This window comes from Sceloporus occidentalis, unplaced genomic scaffold (genome assembly GCF_023333645.1).
Source record: "Sceloporus occidentalis isolate IW3139 unplaced genomic scaffold, rSceOcc1.0.p SCAF_1, whole genome shotgun sequence".
NCBI classification, from domain to species: Eukaryota; Metazoa; Chordata; class Lepidosauria; order Squamata; family Phrynosomatidae; genus Sceloporus; species Sceloporus occidentalis.
The window spans coordinates 125441167-125454067 of NW_028316981.1; the positions used below are offsets into that span (position 1 = coordinate 125441167).

Sequence of the window (12901 nt, forward strand, 5' to 3'; positions counted from 1 at the left end):
GACGTGTGTACGAGTGTCTTAGACACTTCTCATGATCATCACACAAAACTAGAGAGTTCCCATTGCTCTAGGGTTTGGCAGTAGCTGAAGATAAATAAAAGTATATAACGTTGAGATGCTGGGGGAAGTGTTATTCCCAGCTATTTAAAGGAGGGGGAGGGGGGAAACACAGTTTAGTGTGTTTGGTGTGTTTTTTAAGTAAAAGTTGTGGAGAGGGATGAACTTGTTCCCAAAGTATTTTCTTGGGTGATAATGGCGGGTTACAGATGGCCCTCTAGGGGCCGTTTTCTCGCTGCCGCCATTCGCTGCGGAGGGAAGCCCCAGCAGCCAGACCGTGAGGCTTCCCTCCGCAGCGAAAAAGGAGCGCCGAAATGGCGCTCCTTTTCAAAATGCGGAAGTGGCGCTGCGAGGGGCGGAGCGCACCCTCGCGGCGTCACTTCCACCGCAACACGTCTGGACGCACAGCATCCAAGACGTCAAAATGGCGGCGCCCATGTGGATGGGCGCTGCCATTTACGACGTGCTCCGTGCGTGTTGGGGCCAGGGTGGGTTAGGAAGGGGCAACTCTTCCTAACCCTAGGACACCCCTTCGTAACCCTAGCACGCACGGAGTGCGTCGGAAGTGGCGGTGTGTAACCCGCCAATATGATTTAGAGAAAGCATGATAATGAAGACTTCAGGCAATTCATGGGAGGTATTTATGTTTTCCTCATTCACAGGGATTCTGTGCCCCTAACCCCAGTAAATGTGGGAGAGATGAGTGTACACTCTTTACCATTTACTAATGCCAGAGAGACAGTTCTAGGAAGGTGAAACAAAATGTATTCTATATTATACAGTGGTTTTGGTTAGGAAGATATCTGATCTTAATGGAGATTTGTAACAGGTTCTAAAGAGTGTTTGGTGCTTTTGTGGAGGCACAGGTGACTTGGGTGTCTAAAAATGGCTTTTACAAGCTCAGGCTGGTTCACAAGACAATATCCTATTCTGAAGAAATCAGAGCTGACTTCAGTTAGACATATCCTGAGGACATGGTACATCAAGAACTGTAATGAATTCTAGGTAGGACAACCTTTAAAGACAGTTTGTAAATGTCATCTAGTCTAGAAGACAGCCGCCGACATGTTTTTGAAGCCAGGCTATTTGAAACTTATTACAGCCATTCTGTACTATTGCATTGGTTATCTGTCTGTTTTCAGAATCAATTTGAAGTGCTGGTCTTGACTTGCAAAAGTCCAAATGGCTTTAAATTACTCACATGATCACCTGCACCTTTGTGAAGGTGGTTTGACCCTGAAAGCAATTTAAAAGGTATCACTTTCTGACCCACTACGAAGAGTTAACAAGTTGGCCAGTACCAAGGCCAGAGCTTTTTCAGTGATGTCCTCATAAAAACATATGTCACCTCCCCCTTATTGATGACTTTACATAGATTTTTAGAACGATCATTCTGCTTATTTCTTTTATTTGTAGCTGCACTATTTTTAGTTGTTTAACCTACTAGTTTGTGTTTAAACTTTGTTTTTCTTTAATTAATTAAACAGAAAAATGTATCCTGGCATTCTAGTGTTTATGCACCATTCAGAGCAGCTAACAGCAGTTAAAAGAAATAATACAATATAGTGATATAATAATAACAATATATAATAATATAGACCATAGTAACAACCCGGATAGTTCAGATCTGACATTTTATATTACTTGTTGTAACCTCAAATATTGTTGTAAACCTTGGTTTAGGAGCACGTGGCATTTGTTGTAATACCCAAGACCTCTCAATTGTATAACTAAGGGAGAGTACGCTGACATTAGGCAATCAACTACAGGCCCATGGCTCTCATTGGGTGACTTACAACTTCCCTAACATTACACATACATTATTGGACTGTCTTTAGGGAAAGGCGCTCATGCCTTTAGTAATGTAATTACTGGAAAATACTGAATGCCATAACAGTATCTTCTGTTGTAACTCTTGCCTTAAATTCTCAATATGGATTTCAAGGAGAATGAAGTTCTGGAACAGAAATTAAAAGAACATGGGATTTTCAGTTTGGATGTATTCATAGCCAAGGAGAATGGTTGAGAAATTGATTATATAGCTGTTGGAGATATAGATGCTGGTAGAAATGTTTAGACCAGCAGAAGTGTTTAAGGGTCTGCTATTTTGGCATGTGAATGAGTTTTGAGAGCTACTAGTAGCTATGGGAAGGAAACTTAAGTAATAGAGGTTAGGACTTGCGGCTCAGGCAGAGGAGGATGTGGTAGTTTTGGTACTGAATAAGTTGACCTCTGTATTTATGTATTTGGAAATAGTTTGCTGTTTTATGTTACAGCAGTGTTCTTATCTTAATTTACAGATCTGATACTTAAAAAAACCTCACAGAATATCCTGATCTAAAAATGTTGTTTTTTCCAATGTCATTGTGGAGCAAACAGAATAAAATTGATTTATTCAAATTGTTGCCAAGAATGGTTCCATTGAACCTGTCATTCATGGTTTACAGTATGCCTAGCTGGTAGAACTGCCCCCTCTTCTGTTCAGTCATAGACATTTCTAAAGTTGTAATCATTCCTTATACAGACTATTTTATACTGTAATATGCTGTGATTTTGTAATACAAGAAATTCTAGAACTGAATTTTAGCAGACTTTAGTTGGAATCCCAACAGAGTTGTTGGCAGCTTATTAAGAATGTAGTGTTAGACTTCTGTGATATCCATTCAAAAATAAGATTAAAGGCCACAGTATATTTATTCTATTTTGTTATTAATACCTCTCTCTTTAGGGTACCTGTTTTCATGATTCATTCTCAAGGAATTATGCCTGTTTCTGAACTTTTCTGCATTTTTTTCTGTACATGTTCTGATTCTGTGTATATAAATTTCAAAATAGAAAAAAAAATCCACAAATCAGTTGTGAACATGCTTCAGGGATCCACACAAGACTATTTTGGACTGCTCCAGGACTGCAGAAAGCTACATGCACTCTGGTATGGCTGCCATTTTGGCAGACCAAAAGTAACATTTCACTTTTGGTTAAAGTTTGCAGGGATATCAAAGGTGTTTCCAGTATCACCACCACCACCTGTCTTTTAATGCTCTAAATTAGCTAATTTGAATGTTGTTTTTATTCGCAGGGAAAGACAATAAGTATTATCTTTGATTTGTCTAATAACAGGTTATGATGTATTTTTCACACACAAAAACAATATACCCTGAGTCCTATTGTTAGTCTCAACTAAGGCCCTTTCATGCTACCCAGTTATAGGGATATGATTCACCTTTTACTGCTGTGGTTCCATCCTGTGGAATTCTGGAGTTTGTCATGGAAGGGAAGGAATTTGGAATCCTTTGCCAGAAAGTTCCTCTAGTACCTCTTACCAAACTACAAATTCCAGGAGTCCACAAGGATGCAGCCATGGCTGTTAAAGTGAAGTAGAACTGTATAATGTGAAAGGGCCCTAGAGTAAACTCCTTTGAACCAATTCTTTCACTTAGATAAATCCCATTGATTTTCCAGGTCTGTTCTAATTTGGAGTAGGAGTTGGATTTAGACAATTTTGGGGGGTATCTATCTTCACTTAAACCAATATCTTGTTTCTACAAGCATGGGAGCTGTTATTGTTTCCCTTCGTTTTGGTGAATACAGCCTGATGAAGTACCACATTGAATGTATTTATCCTTTTAGTCAAAGGTTTATGATCCCTTGATAAAACAAATAATCTTCCCCATGGAGATTGACTACAAGTAGATGAACATTGCTTGCAGTGGCTAAGCAGTTCTTTCTTGTGCAGTGATTGCTTCCTGAGCCATATTGTGTCACCTCAGATATATCTGTTTTACTGATTGTCTTGAAGCAGATATCACAGGGTCTATTTTCTCTCAGTGGACCTTTTAGGATTTATACTATTCTACCTTTTTCATCCAAAAGTCTGAACATTTCCTATTAGGGTTTACTATTGATTCCACTAAGGCCTCATTCACACTACATAATAAACCAATATTTGGGTTGGATCATTTCAAATCAATGGAGTGATTCAGAGCCAAATAGATGTTCACGCTATTCAAACCTCGATCGAATCGGCCAGTTTCAGTTTTAATCCACTTCGCGTTCACATTCATCATTAGGATCGATTCAAAATGGAGTTGCATCACAGGGGTGACCATGCCACAGGGAATCAAATCCAATCAACAACGTGTTCACACTGGCACTGAATGGATTCATTTAAAATGATGTGGAGAATGCCTCGGATTCGGAAGAACCGGTTTAACTGGGTTTAGCATTGAGCCCCCCCCCCCCCCCCAGCAAACCATGCCAGAAATTTGGCTCACGTGCAAACAAGGGCCCTTTAAACTGGTTTACACCAGTTTGAAAACTGATTTATTATATAGTGTGAATGACGCCTAAGAATGATTAGTCAGTACAAACCTGATTAAACCATAAAACCAGAGCTGTTCTATTTTAAGAAAGAAACATGCTGACAAGAGGAGATTTTCAGGGATAAATGGTTTAACATAATAGGACTTAAAGTTGTTTGTGTTGTCTCAAAATTAGACCATTTTTTCTTCTGATCTTTTGTCTTACCAGCTTGCAAAATGTCTGCTATAGAGCACATTGAAGACTTTCAGGGCTAGGAGAAGGACTGTGAATAGCATTTCAGCAAAAATTAAGAAGTGAAGCACAGCACAGCCTTTTCTTTGAATCCTCAACTTAGTGACTCATATATGTTCTGCATGATGCAGAACTGAACATCAAGTCTGGAAGATTTCAGTATAAATTGTGCTTTCACTATATTTGGGGAGGGAAAACCATCTTGAAGCATGTAGGTGGGGTCTGATTGATGGGGGCACATGTCTTTAGGCCAGGGGTGGGAAAAGTGCAGTCTATCAGGTGATGTTTGACTGCATCTCTTAGCATTCTTCAACTATGGTGTTGGGAGTTGCAGTCCATCACCATCGGGGTGGTTACCCTTTGACCTATCCCTGAATTACTCAGCCTTCTATGTTCTCATGCCCCTGATGCTGTTGCATAAGTTCACACTACTTCCTGCATTAGGTGGATTTTGAGGCGGGTTTTAATACTCCAGGATCCAAAGTGTATTTTTAAAAGGGCCTTAAATTTTTAGAGAGACATATCTAGGTCCTCGTACATATTAATGACATCATTTCTGTACACTCTGGCTCATATTCCTTTGACCTAATAGTCATCTTCCTTTGCATTACCATCTTTATTTATAACTTTCTTTCCCCCCAATGTTGGGACTCAAGGTGGCTTACAAATGAAAATGATTAGAATATAGTTTAAAATGTACAAAAAAGTTAAAGTTAAAACAGAATTAAACTATTAATAACTTTAACAAGCAGTTAAAGGTTAAGAGGTAATATGATAGCCCTGTATAAGTATTTGGAGGGATGTCATATTGAGGACGGAGCAAGCTTGTTTTCTGTAGCTCCAGAGAATAGGACCTGGAAAAATGGATCAAGCTTCAAGAAAAGCTTCCACTTGAACATTAGGAGGAAGTTCCTGACAGTAAAGGCTGTTCAACAGTGGAACACACTCCCTCAGAGTGTAGTAGAGTCCCCTTCTTTGGAGGTTTTTAAACAGAGGCTGGATGGCCATCTGTCGGGGATGAGTTCCTACATGGCAGGGGGTTGGACTGAATAGCCCTTGTAGTCTCTTCCAATTCTATCATAATTCCTACACCAATCATCCTCCATCTCCTCTTCTTTTCTCCCCCACTCCTCTCCACCCAGTCTTTTCTTTCCTAGGCAGCTCTGCACAGTGAAGTCCTTTCTGCTTCTTGCTGCTCCTTCTTTCCTGTTTTTGGCGTCTGCTTTGGTTCATGCCTCTTGCAGCTGTCAGCGCCCACCATAGAGTGAAAAGCTCTACTGAGGACAGCAGGGGAGGCAGTAAAACCAGGGGGATAATAAAGTAAAATAAAAAGTTACACCTCACAATTATCCTTTGCAAAAAAAATATCCTCAAAATGACATTTAATTGTGTGGCAGAAAAAAAAGGTCTTTAACTTGCTGGTTTAATATGTTTCTTTAAAATGTCATCTATTGTCACCCTTGGAGGGTGGTGGAGTCTCCTTCTTTGGAGGTCTCTAAGCAGATGCTAGATGGCCACCTGTCAGGTGTGCTTTGATAGTGATTTCCTGCATGGCAGGGGGTTGCACTGGATGGCCCTTGTGGTCTATGATTCTATGACTGTTTCCAATGATTTTGTGAATATGCTCCAGATACATGATACATGTGTTGGTTCTGATCTTGGGTATGGGGAGGGAACTATATATCTCAAGACTATACAAAGCATGGTAGTCTGCTCAAAGCCTACAGGACCTAGAATATTACAGAGTCATTGGTTTGCTAGGTCTCAACCGTAATTAATTAGTCCATAGTGCTTTCTAAATGAATTGCAAATTGGAACTGTAACTAATTCAGGATTGAATTCTAACTCCTTGCCAAAATATGTTACAAGCTAAGGAAAATTCTGTGTTACAAATGAATTTCCCCGTAACAGTGTTTAAAACATCTGCGTAATACAAATTTTCTTAATCACAGTGTTGCTAGTTATTTGTTTGAGACTTAGGGAGCTGGATATGTTTAGCCTGGAGAAGAGATGGTTAAGGGGTGATATGATAGCCCTGTTTAAGTATTTGAAGAGGTGTCACATTGAGGAGGGAGCAAGCTTGTTTTCTGCTGCTCCATAGACTAGAACACGGAACAATATATGCAACCTATTTGAAAGTGGAACACACTCCCTTGGAGGGTGTTGGAGTCTCCTTCTTTGGAGGTCTTTATGCAGAAGCTAGATGGCCACCTGTCAGGTGTGCTTTGATAGTGATTTCCTGCATGGCGGGGGGTTGCACTGGATGGCCCTTGTGGTCTATGATTCTATTATTATATGACTGTTTCCAATGATTTTGTGAATATGCTCCAGATACATGATTTAAAATATGTGACAGAACATTTTCTAGGAGTCCAAGTAGACCTCAAGTTGAACATAAGTCAACATTGCGATGCGGCATTTAAAAAGGCCAATGCAATTTTAGGCTACATCAATAATACTATAGGGTCTAGAGAAAGAGAAGTAATAGTGCCACTGTAATTCTGCTTTGGTCAGGCCCCACCTGGAATATTGTGTCCAATTCTGGGCAGCACAGTTAAAAAAGGACATTGAGAAACTGGAGTGTGTCCTGAGGAGGACAATTAAAATGGTGAAGGGTCTTGAAACCATGCCCTATGAGGAACAACTTAGGGAGCTGGGGATGTTTAGCCTGGTGAAGAGAAGGTTAAGAGGTGATATGATAGCCCTGTTTAAATATTTAAAGGGATGTCATATTGAAGAGGGAGCAAGCTTGTTTTCTGCTCCTCCAGATATGATTCTATGATTCTATGAACAATGGATGCAAACTGCAGAAAAAGAGATTCCACCTCAACATTAGGAGGAACTTAGGAGGACAGTAAGGGCTGTTCCACAGTGGAACACACTCCCTCAGAGTGTGGTGGAGTCTCCTTCCTTAGAGGTCTTTAAACAGAGGCTGGATGGCCATCTGTTGGGGATGCTTTGACTGAGAGTCCCTGCATGGCAGAATGGGTTGGACTGGATGGCCCTTGTGGTTTCTTCCAACTCTATGATTTTATGTGACTGTCCAGTAGTATCAGATTTTCTGGGAACATTTTTACCTCCTTCTTTGGGACAGTCACCCATATAAATAATATCTGGGTATGCATGGCTGCTGCCATTAGCTAGCACAGCATGCAAAATATACGATGTTTTGCACACTGGTGTTTGCTTTAGAACATCCACAAATTTTCAAAGGCTGCTGTACTTTCTTTGGGCACCCTTGGCCATTATATGTTGTCTGATCTGTGTACCTAAGTGTTTCAGATATGTATGTATTGTAGGAGATTTCCTGGAAAACCTGTATACTGCAAAAACACAGTTTTTGCTACATAATGTGCAGCCTCTTTCAGTATTTTTTTAAAATGGCAGTGACTGCTTCTCCCATCACAAACATTCTTGGGAGCATCAGTACTTTGAAGTCAGGAGTTTCATTTCTGGAAATAATATTGACATGAAGTTCCTAGGCTTATTCTACTCACATTATTTTCCAAATATAGAAAATTTAGGAGAACCCTACTCTAATTAATAATTTGATTTCAGGAAGCATCTCACTTTTGGTGTGCAGGTATGTATTGGGAAGAGAAAAGAATACTGCCATTAATTTCACAAGATGTGATATCAAGGCCAAAGTTTTAAGGGTGTCTGGTTAAATCTCAAAACTGAGCCATTATCTATTGATTTGATTTAAGAAAAAGGAAAATAAAAGTATTTGTATATTTTAGCATATAAATGTAGTGTACTAATCAATCAGAAGTTACGGCTTTTAAACAAAAAATAATCTCTTGTATTTTACTGCCCATGCATTTTGTTAAATCTTTTGTTGGAGTTAAAGGATTGTAATTTGAAAGTTCTATGAAATAAGTGTTTCACCCTATCATTTGACTCAATGGTAGGTTGTCATGCAGCTTAAATAAGTCTTACAGGTTTAAAATCCAGAACAGAGAGTTTTAGATTTAGAAAGCTAAAGCTTTTAATGCTTCATACTGTGCTAACATGCCACTTTGTTATTATCTGGTTAGTATAGTTATTTTTACTGTGAAAGTGAATTTTATGTGGAATAGAGGAGGGAAAAGTCAGAACCACAAGATCAGCACCCATATGCATTTCAAGTTAGTTGCTCTTTTACAACACATCTAAAACCAAACCCAGCCATTTTGCTGGTTGATGGAGCAGCAAACAGGATGACTTACTCACCCGTCAGGATGCATTGTACAGAAAGGCAGTTGAGTTTGGGCATGGACAACCAAAAATCCCACAAGCACTTCACCACATCTCTAGCAGTAAAACAAAGTAAATGGCTAGCAATTTGGTGGCCTTTCAGGATGTTCAAAATTGTCTGCCTAATATTAGAAAGAACTTCACCAACACGTGCCATATTGTCTTTTCCCTTTTTCTACTGTGTATTTTTTGGTGTTTTTAATGGTTTGCATTTTAATAATAATGGGTGACATTTAGTATTGCATTTACAAATTCATAATCTAGCATTACGGACCCGTAACTGCTCTGTATTCAGTGAGAGAACATACTCTCTGCCACTGGTGGCGCAGTGGGTAAATGCCTGTACTGCAGCCATAAACTCAAAACCACAAGGTTGCGAGTTCAAGACCAGCAAAAGGGCCCAAGCTCGACTCAGGCTTGCATCCTTCCGAGGTCGCTAAAATGAGTACCCAGACTGTTGGGGGCAAATTAGCTTACTTGCTAATTAGCTTACTTGATGTTCACCGCTATGATCTTTGGAATAGCGGTATATAAATAAAACAAATTATTATTATTATTATTACTGTCAACCTATGTAAATGCCAACCTAATCTGCATTAAGTGACAGCCACCAGATCAGCTGAAAGAGGTTCCTTAACGTACATCAAAAGCAATATCACTATCACAAGTCCTTCTCACCGCTTTACTCAATGGCAGGAGGCAGGGGAAACATCCTCCTCCTTGTGGTTCAATGAGGTGCTGAATGGAACTCTTCTGCTCTATCCAGCCATGGGCATCACTAGGGAGGTAAAAGGGGGTGCGGACAGCACCAGGTGACACTTTAAGGAGATGTGGCACTAGTGCTTCCCAAACATCTGCCTTTGGGCAGAAACAGGATGTGGCATTTGCCTAAATAATTTACCTTTAAAACACTGAAGAGATGGTATGAGTGAGGCAAGGATCAGCGGGAGGCGAAAATAGAGACCCCAGCTATTTCAAATAAATTTTTAATTTTAAAAAATAATCTGTCTTTTTGAATTTTCTTTAAAAATATGACATCTTACCAATTTTTACTTTAACCACATGAAACTATGTACATATAAATACATTTGGGTTGCACATATGATATTGTAATTTAAAGGTATCATTTTAATTTTGTTAGTTGTTTAGGTCACAACTGTTACCATTGCATTCAGTGAGATACAGGAATTATGATTTATGAGTAACATTAGTACAAAAAACACTACTAAGGAATCAGTATAGTGTGGTATGTGAGGAGGTCAATGCAGGGGGTGTGTAACACCATGAATTATTGCATCAGGGATGCCAATCCTAGTGACACCGAATCCAGTTGCTTGTTTTTAAGGTGGGCTGGGAAAGGGGGATCCAGCCAAGAGACATTACTTAGGTCCAAAACACACTGCAAAAATAATCCAGTTTAAGACCGTTTTAACTGTCCTGGCTCAATGCTAGGGAATTCTGGGAACTGTAGTTTTGTGAGACATTTAGCCTGCAGAGGAGTTTATTGCACAGGCCCTAGAACAGGCCTGTGGCGTTACAAAAGGGGGCACAGAACGCATCTTAGCGCACAGGAGGACGCTGCTGCAGGACATTCCCATTGTATTCCACATCTGTCCCAGATGGGGCGATTTTTGAGAATGCTTTTGAACAGTTCTTAAAAATCACCTCCTCTGGGACGGATGTGGAACACAACAGGAATGTCCTGCGGCAGCGTTCTCCTGTGCACTAAGATGCATTCTGTGCTGCCTCACCAGTAATGTAACCTAAGATTGAAAAGTGGGATGTAAATATTTTAATAAATCAATAAATACATGTGTTCTGTGCATAGATGCTGAAAGAGGAAAAATAGTATTTGGAGGGGGGTTTTTTAGAAATATTTTAACATAGTTATAAAAATAAGCTCTCATAGTACCTGCCAAAATAATGGTTATATTACTCTTACATTGAACCTGAACTAATAGTCATACCCTCCCAACTGTCCTGATTTGGCAGGAACAGTTCCATTTAATCCTCTTCCATCCCATTATTTCATCTTTTTTTTATAAAATATCCCATTTATCTCTCTCCTTTCCACTTCTCTCCTTTGTCCTCAGTTTCTTTGAGTTGCTGCAAACTGACTTCAAAAAACAAAAGTAGTTTGCACTCAGGTCAACTCAGCAGAGTGGAGGAAATGGAAAAAAACAAGGAGAATCTTGCTCTTCACAGTAGGCTCAGGGAGAAGCAAACTGTTGTAACCTCTCCTGGTTTGTGTGTTCCTCCTTATTAATAACATTTGCTATCTTGGTGACATTCTGAAGTTGTTTGGTGACATGTGTTCATCTATGAAATGTTGCAGGTTATGGAATAGGCTACAGTCCTGACACTTACTTGGTAAACTTTCTGAACACAGTGGGACAACATTTGAATAGAGAAGTACTTAGGATTGTGCTTAAGAGCAGCCTCAAGTATAAAGAGCTGTTCATTAAGAGCCGTAGAATTGCTAGCCTCCTGGCTGCTCTGGTTTATGAAATTTGGGTAACCCATGTTCAAGCTCATACCACATGAAATATAACTTGATTCAGGAAGGTATTTTAGAGACAGGATTTGAACAACTGTGCTATGCTTTTAAGAAACTATCATACAGTCAGATATATTTTCAGTAAAAAGCCAAGATACAATGGTACTCCTGTTTTTCTGGGTCTTTCTTTCTCTGATTAACCAGCTTGTACAAGTAACTGAATGTATAATACTTAAGTCTGGGTGTAGTGTGCTTGCTGCTTTAGCTTGTTGTCAACAAGATTAGTCTGCAAACTTGCTAGACATTTTGTCTTGTATTAATGGGAAGAATAGGCTTACCTTACATAATCCGGATATTCTGGTTTATTTCAACACTAGATTTGAGACATATTTGTTTAAAGCAGAAAAGGGCGATTATAAGCCTTCCTGCTTTTGTTGGTATTACTCACTGAAGCTGTCATCATTCAGAAATATACAAATTAAGGGTCACATTGATTTGATTTCCCAAGACACCTCTATCTTTCAAACATATTCTTACCAAGTACCAAGGCTGTATTTCTCTCTCTCTCTCTCTCTCTCTCTCTAATATCTTTTTTAAATTTTACAATCATATTTTTAAAGGGACTTAAAAATGAAACCAGCATTTTCAAAACTTCTGCCTCTGGCTGTGTTGTTGAGCCCTTAAAATGTTCAAATACTTTCCACTTGATTTGTCTGTAAAGCAGTTCTTTCCGTTGGTTGTTAATTTTGGCATGTTATGTGTAAATAGTAAAGTATCCAGGTGTGCTTGGTTCCTAGTAATTCCATTTTCAGGTCCAGGTCTTCAGATCTTAATTAAAAGCAGAAAATATTTCAGTTATGTTATTTGAGCCTCATTCTCGCGCACACACATACCCCTATCAAGTGCCACTTTCAGGTTTGTTCCATAATTTCCTGGTGAACACAAAATACAAACTATGCATAAGAAATGCAAATTAATTTCTTTATCAATGAATACCAGGTGCTGTGGGCTATATTTCAGAGGAAGGAACTTGCAAAACCACTTCTGAGAATTTCTTGCCTAAGAAAACCTTATGAAATTCATGGGGTCACCATATGTTGACAGGCGACTTGAAAACACATAGAATATAGTGACTTGAAGACACATAGAATATAATATTTATATAAAGGACAGTGTTTTGTAGTGCTCATGTACCCAAGGGCAAATACTCATGTACCCAAGGGCCAAACTAAATGAAATCCTAGGACATCCATGATCAGTCATGAAGGGGGTGAGTAAGAACTGAAGAGTGGTGATGGGAATGGGAGTTCTACATAAATGTTTATTGTCTCTGTCTAAATCCCTTCCCTAAACTGCCCACAAAGCTGTTATTTGTCCAGCAGGGGAAACCATATAAATGTTGTGGTGGGGGTGGTGGCGGGGGGGGGGGGGGGGCAGGCCAACAGAAATTGTTATAGTTTTACCATCTCTGGCACCATTCTGCTAATCTTAACTCTAACCTCAGTCCTCCATAGCTTTGAGTTTAAAGATAGAACATTGCAGATTTCCCACTATCAG

General features: G+C 39.4%; 1 protein-coding gene across 1 annotated transcript in view; it reads left to right on the forward strand.

Moving 5' to 3' along the window:
* LOC149322092 (queuosine-tRNA galactosyltransferase-like) overlaps window positions 1-12901 on the forward strand; it is a 311900-nt gene that overhangs the window by 197526 nt on the left and 101473 nt on the right. The gene's annotated exons all lie outside the window — the stretch shown is intronic.